The following is an 11,903-nucleotide window of genomic DNA, read 5'->3' as shown; positions in this document are numbered from 1 at the left end:
ATAACTTTGAGAGAAATCCACACTCACTCAAAATCGGCTATCCCTCTTGTTCTACACATAGTGCCGATTTTGGTAGCCCATGGGGTCCTTTTATAGTTGTGTCACAAGTAGGGTTACACCATGTAAACCCTAATTGACATGCCTTTTCATATTCTATGATCCATGGGTTTATAACCTCCATGGATCATCCTTGGAGCACCTTATGATTTTAGCCCAATCCAATAAACCATGGATCATTAGCCCACTATAAAAGAATTGATGATTTACACAATCAACCCTATATATCTAATTAGTCTCCTTTTGATCACGAAACTAATTCTTGATCAATGCTAATTAAATAATATTATTAATATATTAGAACTTATAATATATTAATAAACCATAAGTGTCTTTTGTCTCATTTAGTCTATCCAAATGTTGCAATGCCATGCAACCCAAATGAGACCATGTCAACCGGGTAAAGTACATTCCAGAAATAGTTATGAACTTAGACACCTAATCCAACAAAAACAACATCCAAAAAGGATTTCTTATACTCAAAACTTGTTAAAACTCTTTTAAAGCTTTTATAAACTTCTTTTATATCAAATCATATTCGTCTATCTATTTACGTGTAAGTATGCTTTAACAAACTTATGACTATTGCTAGACACCTTGACTCCTGTTCCTTGTTCTGTTGTGGGCTTTGGGTAGGATCACTAGTCCGAATGTCGGTTAAATCATAGTTACACTTATTAAAAACATATATGATTATTAAACTCATTTTTAAGGTACATACTTAACTTAGTTGCTTATGGTTAATAATTAAGTCTTTTCTACAAATCAATAACAGTCAAACAATCATACTAGTAAACTATAATAAATATAGTTTAGAGGATTACTACTTACTACTTCTTGAACAGTGAAACTTACATGAGTTAGTTCTTACAGGAGTCAGTTCATACATGAGTCACTTCAACCATACTATAACTAGAACGAGAAGGAACATACTATAACTAGAACGAGAAGGAACATACTATAACTAGAACAAGAATGAACATACTATAACTAGAACAGAAAGGAACATACATACTATAACTAGAACAGGAAGGAACATACATACTAATACAAGAACAATATAACATTAATGTGAGCCACTACTTCATTGCATAACAATATACTGTTGTGTCACGTTTTGTAACCAGAGTCTCCTGGAGGGAGAGCGTGAGTTTGTGTATAGATCTATACGGGATTCACCATCCTACACCTTGCTGCTAGGTACAGTGGGATCTGCAGGTCTACGGGTGCCAAATGTCATACCATTTCGATGTCTTTATAACTTCGTGTTTTGTACTAGTCAATCAAGGATGGTTATAACCTCATCACATTTTACCTTAATTTTACTTATTGGTTTTAAGGTAGTTAGTACGTCTGTAATTACTTTATACAGTACTATTGTACACTTTCATTTTCCCATTACATTCATATAGTGATATTCTCAAATAAAAGGTAATGCAAGGTATTTTCTAGTAAAGATAGTCATAAACTTGGGAAACATACATTTTTACAAAAGAACAAACATACAAAACAGTCGGGTCTTTGTAGAAGACTACTTTCCATATTAGTAGAAAATATAGGATTTTCTAGGAAGTATACAAACAATTAAATCAAAACACTTACAAACATTTCATCAAACTAATGAAATCATTTGACACTAAAATACTTATGAACTAACCAACTTAAATGCTGATCTACTCTTTCAAAATAACTTGTATTCTCAGGTCACAAGTAGACAGGTACACTGGACCAGGTTTTGAGAAGACGGAGCATGTTCAAGACTCGTCTTTTATTTTGATTACATATTTTGGTGTCTTTCAAGCTTTACAAAGAACACACTTGTATTAAATTATATTATTAATGCAATGGATGATGTTGTTGATTGTTTTACTATTGTGCATTGTTATGATACTGTACATGACGTCCTCCGCCCCCGAACGTTTCCGCCATTCCGGTTTGCGGGTGTGCGGATTGGTATCAGAGCTTTGTTTATAGTGAATTGAGTATATCAACCCATAAAAGATATATAACTATAAACACATCGGGATTAAAACACTCTGACCAAGAGTTTATACTTTTAAAATAATAAAATATTTAACTAAAAGTATACATAGAAGCATTCATGCTAGGATCAGTGTCATACTAGAACAGAACAAAAGTATTGCGGTTGTTGAGCAGCACAAGTAGGCTTGGGGACATATAATTAGTTTTGGTATGGATATAGCCTGATCAACTATATCTACCCGAAAAGTGATTATCATGTGCCTGGGGATGGTTGTGGTGTTGCAACAAGTCTAAAAACTTACCAACTCTTCTACAATGAAAACTTTAGAACATAACATAAACTTAAAATACTATAGGAGTATTTTGTGGTACTATAATTACTTATGTGAGAACTAAAAGGTCTTTACTAGTAGGTCAATAGTTGCTGAGTGGATATGCTAAGGTTATATATGACTAAGGTGTCATAGAATGAGAATCTGTGATCTTTGCTTTACTTCCTGTTCCTTGTTTGGTTGTGGACTTAGAGTTAGGGTCACTTATTCGAAGGTCTATTCTATCTTGGTTACATATGACTGATATGCACTACGCAAATATTGAAGTAACTAGTAAGGATCATCTTATAATTATCTATAGTAGTACGTGTATTATATGTTTCTTACACCCCTTTTCTCGCTTATATAACATGCCTGGATTCCATCTCCCTGGCGACCCGTACTTTCCCGATCAAGGGCATGGTGGATGGCTTGAGGCTGAACCCGAAGAAGAAAACCCGGTGGTCCCAGCAGAAGAAGACCTCGAGGAGAACTCTGATGAGGAGAACGAGGATGATCATGAAGACTCCGACTCAGACCCCGAGGTCTATAATCCACCCCAAGTTGCTCAGAATCCTAACCCACGTCTGGCTTTTCAAGGCCCGACGCCTCTGTGGGCGGTGAACTTGAGAAGGTGGAGAAACGAGCAGGGACAACCACCTCCTTACACTGGGGACCGAAGCTTCTACAACCTGAATGAGGGAGGCTCAACATACAGAGTCCTTCCTGTCTTGGTGTGTCGAGTTGCTCGCAATGCTGAGCAGGGAAGAGCAAATGGAGATCCGTGCTAACTCTGGAGTAAACACAGTTCGTCTCTGTCATCTAACCAATGACCAAAACTTCAAAAGGTCTCACACTGACATCGTACATATGGAACTGAATGCCTGTCGATTTGAGACTAGGGATCTTCGTCAGAACCAAGTGGCACTGCAAAGGCGTGTATGGGAAGCGGAGTAGCAGCTGGCTAAATCCAGGACTGAATCAAGTACCAACCAGAACAATTCCCCTCGCGAGTAGAGTCTGCTCTACTCTCTCTTTTGGATATAAATTAGGTCTATGTATAGACTCTAGTATAAATTTCCTGTTTATGTAAGACCTTGAACTTTCAGTTTGTTAGGTCTTTGTGCTGTCAAAATTTTCTCACTTCTGGTATGATGTAAGACCTACTCCAAGGTCAATTTTCTTGAACTTATACATCTATAATGCCAATCATATTGACAAGCATCCAATCCTCTTGGAAAATCAGTCTTAGAATACTTTCATCTTTCTTGTGGTAACTCTTTATTGGAAACACTCAAACAATTCATGTTGGTCTATGGTTTGTTAGATCATGAAGCATTCTCATTATTCTCACTATTGAACTCTTACTATTATCTTCATCTTTGTAAACTAACATTCGAAAGATGCCTCCTCGTAGATCAAATAGACACACTACTCCAATAACTCCAAATCAACCACCACTACCTCCCCCACAATATGATCCAACAGCTCTCCAAGCTGCAATGGCTGCGGCTATTACAATAGCCCTAGCTCAATTAAATACCACCAGTACTAGCGGAGGTGGGACGATTGTTAACTCCACCCAGGGTGGTAGTCATGGGCACCTTTGGGAGTGTTCGTACAAGGATTTCACCGACTGCAAACCTAGAACCTTTAACGGGATTAGAGGAACCATTGCTCTGTCGCAATGGTTCGAAAAGATTGAGTTGATCTTTGAGATCTGCTCCTGTCCGGAAGGAAGCAATGTAAAATTTGATGCCTGCACCTTCTCGGACAGAGCCCTAACATGGTGGAATAGCCATGTCAAGTCACTTACTCTGATAGTGGCTAATGCAATGGGTGGGAAGCTCTGAAGGAGCTTATGATTAGGCAATACTGCCCGAGGGGCGAAGTTCAGAAACTTGAACATGAACTCTAGAGCCTAACCATGAAGGGCTCCGACATAGTAGCCTACACCGCCAAGTTCAGTGATCTAGTGGCTCTATGTCCAGGACTGGTCCCTACAGAAGGAAAGAAGGTCGAGAGGTATATTTGGGGGCTGGTGCCTCCATTTCAGGGGAATGTTTTAGCTTCAAACCCCACTACGCTCGACAGTGCCAAGCGATTAGCACAACGGCTCATTGTTCACAAAGACCGCACACCGACAACAAGAACCCTCACCGTCCCAGAACCATCCAAAACTGCGGACAACAAGAGGAATTTTTGGGACAAGAAGTAGCAGATCGTGGCTGTTCATGACGTAACATGTCACACCCCGCTAAAGCGGAAACACGAGGCGTGGCAGTATAAAGGGTTTCATAGCAAAAGTTAAAAGACAACACCAACCATAGTATTAAAAATCATTACAATTTTACAATGGGTTTGAACAACTTTTAAAAGAAATTACAATGTAAATTAAAATACAACACATGCGAATGCTCCTAAAAGTGATGTGTCCCTAAGTGCCACTTACTCGATGATTCCTGAAAAAGCATGTAAAACGAGCGTCAACTATAAAAATAGTTGGTGAGTACTCACAAGTTTAACAAAATAATATTGGTTCATGAATTTAAATCAAAGTTTTAATAAAAGTTCCAATAATAAAAGTATATTGTTAAAATGAGTAAATAAGTTTGTAAAAACAAAGTTCTTTGTCATCATGAGAGATAAAGTATGTTGCCCAAATAAGATGCAACATTCATATTCTCATGGAAGATAAAGTTCGTTACTCAAACGAGTAAACAAGTTTCATTGCTAAATTGAGCAATCAATTTCATTGCTACAAGGAGTAAACAATTTCATTGCTAAAACATGTATATAAGTTTTTAGTAATAAAAGTTCGTTGTTGTAATGAGAAACAAAGTTCATTGCTATAATTAATAACAAGTTTATTGCTATAACGACAAACGAGTTTGTATGTGTATGAGCAAACAATGAGTCTCAACCAAACCTATGACTGAAGCCCTATCAAGATCTATGCTTATCGTTCCATAGATGAATATGGTATCATGCACTCCAGCAATAGGGCGAGTGAGGATTTGTCAATTCCTAATAGCGCTATCCATAATGACCATTGGCTCAAAGAGTTAATGGTTAGAGATAAGGGAAGGGCCTTAGTACGATAAGTTCTCATGTTCCGTGTTGCATAGACATACATAGAGAGACATAGCAATAAAATAGCAATCATGTTTGATACAAATCAATTTAAATACAACATTCAAATAATAGTTTTTCGGGACATGCTTTTCCACCCCAAAACATAAAAACTGAAAATAGGGGAGTGCGTGAATACTCACAATATGCAAAATATAGTAATCAAGTTTATACGAGTCAACTAAATATAACGAACATAAATAGTTTAGGACATGCTTTTCCACCCCAAAACATAAAACCGAAAATAGGGGAGTGCGTGAATACTCACTATATGCAAAATATAGTTATCAAGTTTATACGAGTCAACTAAATATAATGAACATAAATAGTTTAGGACATGCTTTTCCACCCCAAAACATAAATAGGGGAGTGCGTGAATACTCACTATATGCAAAATATAGTTATCAAGTTTATACGAGTCAACTAAATATAATGAACATAAATAGTTTAGGACATGCTTTTCCACCCCAAAACATAAAAACCGAAAATAGGGGAGTGTGTGAATACTCACAATGCATTTAGATGATGCAAATGGTGCCTTGAACTACGTTCCACGTGTACCACTACCGATTCCTACAATAATGGTATTCGCTAGTGAGTCTCTAACGAAATCTAACACTAGTATACTTACTACTACAATAGAATTATGCCAATAATGTGTCAAAATTTAATATTGATAAGTTACAAACATTTTTCTGTGGAAATTAAGTTTCAAAGAATCAATTGTTATATAACAATTTAAGTGGAAAATTTCCATTATTGAAATGTTAATATTTAACATTTTAGAGGTGTTCCAATGATTAAATATTCAAAACTAAATCAATTTAGTTCTAAACTTTCCCAAACTTTGCATTTAAGTTTTAATTGAAGTCAAAGACCTTAAGATAAATTTTCTTGAATTTTTGATTTGTCTGACTATTTTTCACGATTTTAGTTTCTTGAATAACCATAAAATCATGAAAAATACTAAACAGTTAATAAAAATTACCAAACTTCAGATTTTGGTTCTAAATGTACTAAAAGACTTCTAGATAAATTTTCATGGATTATGAATATGTATAACCATTTTTCACATATTTAATTCTCTAAATAGATACAAATTCATGAAAAATAGAAATCAGTTTCCAAAATTACCCAAACTTTTTGTATTACTGTTATTAAACATTATTAAGCTGGGAAAAATATAAAAATTGATTTCTAAACTGTTTAACCAAATTTTATGATTTTTGAGCATTTATTCTAATAAAAATTTAAATAAATAGGAAACAGTTTCCAAAATTGCCCAAAATTCTTGTAACACTTTTATTATACACGTAGAAGCTGTGAAAAATATAAAAGATATTTTTTAGTTAGTGTTGCTATTTTTCCTTGTTTAATCCTCTTAAATAATCATTAATTGAATAATAATTATTAAACAGTTAAAGTAAATTACCAAAAAATTTGTACACTTCATTTACAAAGTAAATAATCTGGGAAAAATACCAAATGTGATATCCATTCATTTCCAAACGACTTCATGCTCGTCTCAATTAAAAGTTTCGACGTCATTATCGACAAGGATTGGTTGAGTCTTCATCGTGCCGACATCAGGTGTTATGAGAAAGCCGTTCTTCTCAATCTACCCTCTAATGAAACCCTAGTTATCTATTGCAACAAACCAGACATGAACCTTAGAATCATTTCAGGTATACAAGCCCATAAGTACTTACGAAAGAAATGTCATGCATTCCTTGCTCATGTAGTCGATATGAGCCAAGAGACGAAAGGCATAAAGAACATCCCAGAAGTACGTGACTTTCCCGACATCTTTCCAAAAGAACTACCAGGATTACCACCACAACGTCAAGTCGAGTTCAAAATCGACTTAGTTCCAGGAGCTACCCCAGTTGCCAAATCACCCTATCGACTAGCACCTGCTAAGATGCAGGAACTATCCGGTCAACTGAACGAACTGCTCAGCAAGGGCTTTATTAGACCAAGCTTCTCACCCTGGGGAGCATCGGTCTTGTTCGTAAAGAAGAAAGATTGATCGTTCCGTATGTGCATCGACTACCGAGAACTGAACAAACTGACCATTAAGAACCGATACCCTCTACCATACATAGAAGACTTGTTTGACCAACTGTAAGGGGCAAACTACTTTTCCAATATTGACCTGAGATCCGGGTATCACCAGTTACGAGTTTTAGAGGAAGATGTTCCCAAAACAGCCTTCCGAACTCGTTATGGTCACTACGAGTTTGTAGTGATGCCTTTCGGATTAACCAATGCACCCGCAGTGTTCATGGACTTAATGAACCGGGTGTGCCGTCCTTACTTAGATCAGTTCGTTATTGTATTCATCGACGAAATAGTTATCTACTCTCGTAGTCAGGAGGAACACCATCAACACCTACGACATATCTTAGAAACCCTACGAGTAGAGAAGCTTTATGCGATGTTCTCTAAATGCGAACTTTTGATTCGAAGAGTCGAATTCTTGGATCACATGGTTAGCGAAGAGGGAATACATGTGGACCCTTCCAAAATTAGAGCCATTAAGAACTGGTCATCACCAAAGATGCCTACAAAAATTCGTCAATTTCTGGGCCTCGCTGGCTACTATCACAGGTTTATTCAGAACTTCTCTAGGATCGCGAAACCGCTTACTACATTGACCCAGAAAGGTGTGACCTTTGACTAGGAAGAGAAATAGGAGAAGGCGTTCCAAACACTAAAGCGAGCCTTATGCAGCGCACCGATATTATCCCTCCCAGAAGGGATAGAAGATTTCGTGGTTTACCGCCATGTATCCAACCAAGGGCTTGGTTGTGTTCTTATGCAACGAGGAAAGGTCATCGCCTATGCCTCAAGACATCTTAAGATGCACGAAGTCAACTACACCACACATGATCTTGAGTTAGGAGCAGTAGTATTTGCTCTGAAGATCTGGAGACACTACCTGTATGGTACGAAAAGCACTATGTTTACAGACCACAAAATCCTTGAACATATTGTTGAATCATATAAGTGACCCTCTTAAACTTGGTCTACCGCAGCCTTCCAAGATCTGCAGTCAACTTTGTTCAGCAACCCCATCCAAAGTCATCATCATCCGCACTTCACTATCTAACTTTCTTAGTTTAGCTCTTTATCTGCTTTTCTTAGAATACTATCTAATTATCTAACTCTAACTTATTATTATTGTTGAGCTTTTAGATCCTTTGAGATAAACTATTCCGCAACTATACTTGTTCTAACGTTTGTTCAAGTGTGTCTCAAGTTTTTCTCTCAACAATTGGTATCAGAGCCAAAGTGGTTGCCTTTTGAAGCAAAACTCTGTGTTTCAAAAAGCCTTCCATACCACTGAAGCTCATTTCTTCACAAAATTAAAAAAAACCTTTTCAAAACAAGGAATATGGCGTATGCATTATCTCTTAATGTATCAAACAATGTTGGTGGTTCGAATAGAGCACCGATACTTGTGGCGAATGAATATCATCACTGGTCTCAGAGAATGGAAAGATATTTGAGGAGACTTGGAAGAGACATATAGAGATGTTGAAGAAGGGCCTCATGTTCCTGTTCTTACTCCAGTACAAACCGATGGAGCCACAACCAGACTAGGAGGAGGTCAACCAGCGTTGAATCGTCCCACCAAAGACGATCTTGACAAAATGGAAAATGACACTATTGGCTTTTATGAGATTTCGTGTGGAGTTGCGCCTGACAAGTTCGACATAATCATAAATTGCAAGTCCGCAAAGGAGATCTGAGATGTTCTTAAAAACCTGTATGAAGGAACTGAACAAGCTCAAGACAAAAAGCTCACTACTGCGCTCAATGAGTTTAATAACTTTAAAGCTCATGCGGGTGAAAGTTTGGAATTTAAGAGGTTCAATCTGATAGTCATAAAGCTATCCAATGATGGCACGGTTCGAAGCAACCATGAAACAAATCTTCAGTTTCTAAACGGTTTAGGAAGACACTGGACGACTGCCAAAATGATTGTTCAAGGGGATAGAAAAATTCATTCGCTGTCTCTCTATAAGCTCTACGGTGAACTGCAAGCTCAAGAGTCTACGGTACTCAAAGACTGTGCAGACTTCGGTGGTCCACTTGATCTCGTAGCACAATCTCATCACTCACAATCATACTTCACCACATATGACAACCCTCTGCAGTCATATGAAGCAAACTCAGAGTATGATGACGAAGAAGAATTTCAGAATGCAATCGCTCTTGTCAGCCAACAATTCAACTGATTACCACCTTCATTCCGAAAGAATCAGCAGTATAACAAGCCACCTTTCAACCGCAATCTTAACTCTCAAAACAATCACTCTCGTTTCACTAAAAAACGTCACCCACCATCGCAGTCTCAAAATCCTCAACCCAAGAAGGCACCGCAGTCCATCCAAACCATTGACTCCGGTACTCCCTCAGAAGACAAAAGTGATATTGTGATATGTCACAAGTGCAACAAAGAGAATCATTTTGCCAAAGACTGCAAGGCAAATGTAGTAAAAGATAGAGCATTCTATCTCAAAATGGCTCAAGAAATGGAGGAAAAAGAAAAAGGAAGGGCATATGTTGCTCAAGTAAAAAGAGACCATGAAGTTTGGTCCTCTGGAGATGAAGATGAGGACATCAGCAGCATCAAAGGAAAGGGAAAGATCTGTATGATAGCGACTGCTGATGAGGATGGATCTACAAAGATGGAGAAGAATTATTGCTATATGGTGAAAGATGGGACACTCAACATTGTCGAACAGGTAAAACTTATGATTCAAACTCTAAATTATAGCATGCATGATTGTCAGCCCTTCATAGACAACCTTAATGACACATGTGCTGCCGTCCTTATAGACTATAACAAAGCATTAGATGAGAAGAACATTGCCTCCCAGGAGATGTTTCACGTAAGAGGACGTTTGGACAACAAAAGACTCAAAATGGCTATGTTAGAAAAGGACTTAATGTTAGAAAATGATGCAAGAATGTCGAGTGAAACACAGTTAGAAATAGCTTTGAACCAGAGAGATTTAGCTCAGAGTGAAATTGTACGTTTAAATCTTTTAATAGAGGAATTGTTTAATGAAAGTGAAGCCATCGATAATCTTGTTAACAATGGGACTACTGACAATACTTACAATTGGGGTTGGTCCAATGGGTACTCTACCGCAACGGACTGATCACCCCGATTCAATCAGGACCGTCCCTACGTCCCTCCGGACCGTGAATTTTTGTTTTCGGTCAATGACAAAACATTTCCTGAAGATATCAAAGGTCACTTTGGTAGACTTCATGATCTGAGTAACAATTGTGTTATCGAAGAAATTCTCCCTGAATTTTCTAATCCTATAGATAGCACAACTCTTCCCAGTTCTCAGACTTCGTCAATTGCTGATGAGGAAATTGTCGTGGAAGGTCCTGAAGTCTTAATGGACTTCCCTTCTCTGCCTTCAGACCGCAGTATCTCTTACTGTAGTCATGAACCGCAGTTTGTCCATCTACCTTCCATCTACTGTCCCACCAATGTATCCACTCAGACTTATTTTGCGGTTGTTCAAGGCTCCATACCGCAGACCATAGTCAAAAGTATCGTGACCATCCAACCAATTCATCATGAATTACCAATCGAAAACTTTGAAGTTGGCCAATGCTCTCAGAATCCTGAACTCTCCAGTTCGGATGAATCAAGTCCTCGTTTTTCAAAATTACCAAATGTTTCAAGGAAACCGCAACTGAATGTCACTGACTACGGTTCTCCTAAAACCGAGGGAAAAAAGGCTTTCAAAGAAGAAATTCGATCCCGTGGCAAAAAGCGGGAAAATCTTTCAAAACAAAGGCAATTTGTCAAAATTCCTAAGTCTAGGAGTCCAGAAAAACTTGTTTTCTCAAATTATCTGTCCAAAAACTCTGCAGTCAAGAAAACATCGAAAAAGGAATGTACAGTTTCTAAATCCATCCCAAAATTCATCTGACACAGCTCAAAAGAAAGTAAAGTCTTTTCATAACAATGGTTTTCAAATCTATTCCTCAGATGATCCAAAATGGAAGGGTATCTTACCCACTCCAACAGTTTTGAAATCACATCAAAATTTTAACAAGTGGAAGGGTATTTTACCAAACCCAACAAAAAGGTCCAAAAGATCTACACGTGCTAAATCTTCTTCAAAACAAACCATTTCAAATTCCAACAGCACCAATATCAGATCACACCACTCTCGGACCGGTCAGAAGCCTACCTCGTCATTTAGACCGCTGACCAAGAAAAATATCAGGATAAAGGACAAAACTTCTGTATGTCAGTGTACTTGTCAAAAAGGCCCATCACATGTCAAATCTGGTTCTTATCAAAAACCTCGTAACTTTTCTGAATCTCGCAACACTCCAAAAATTCACAAACACCCAGGACTAGGCTTAAAAGTTGACATA

Source organism: Lactuca virosa, chromosome 8 (assembly GCF_052849685.1).
Source record: "Lactuca virosa cultivar CGN04683 chromosome 8, Lactuca_virosa_CGN04683_v6, whole genome shotgun sequence".
NCBI lineage: Eukaryota > Viridiplantae > Streptophyta > Magnoliopsida > Asterales > Asteraceae > Lactuca > Lactuca virosa.
This window is presented reverse-complemented; position numbering follows the sequence as displayed.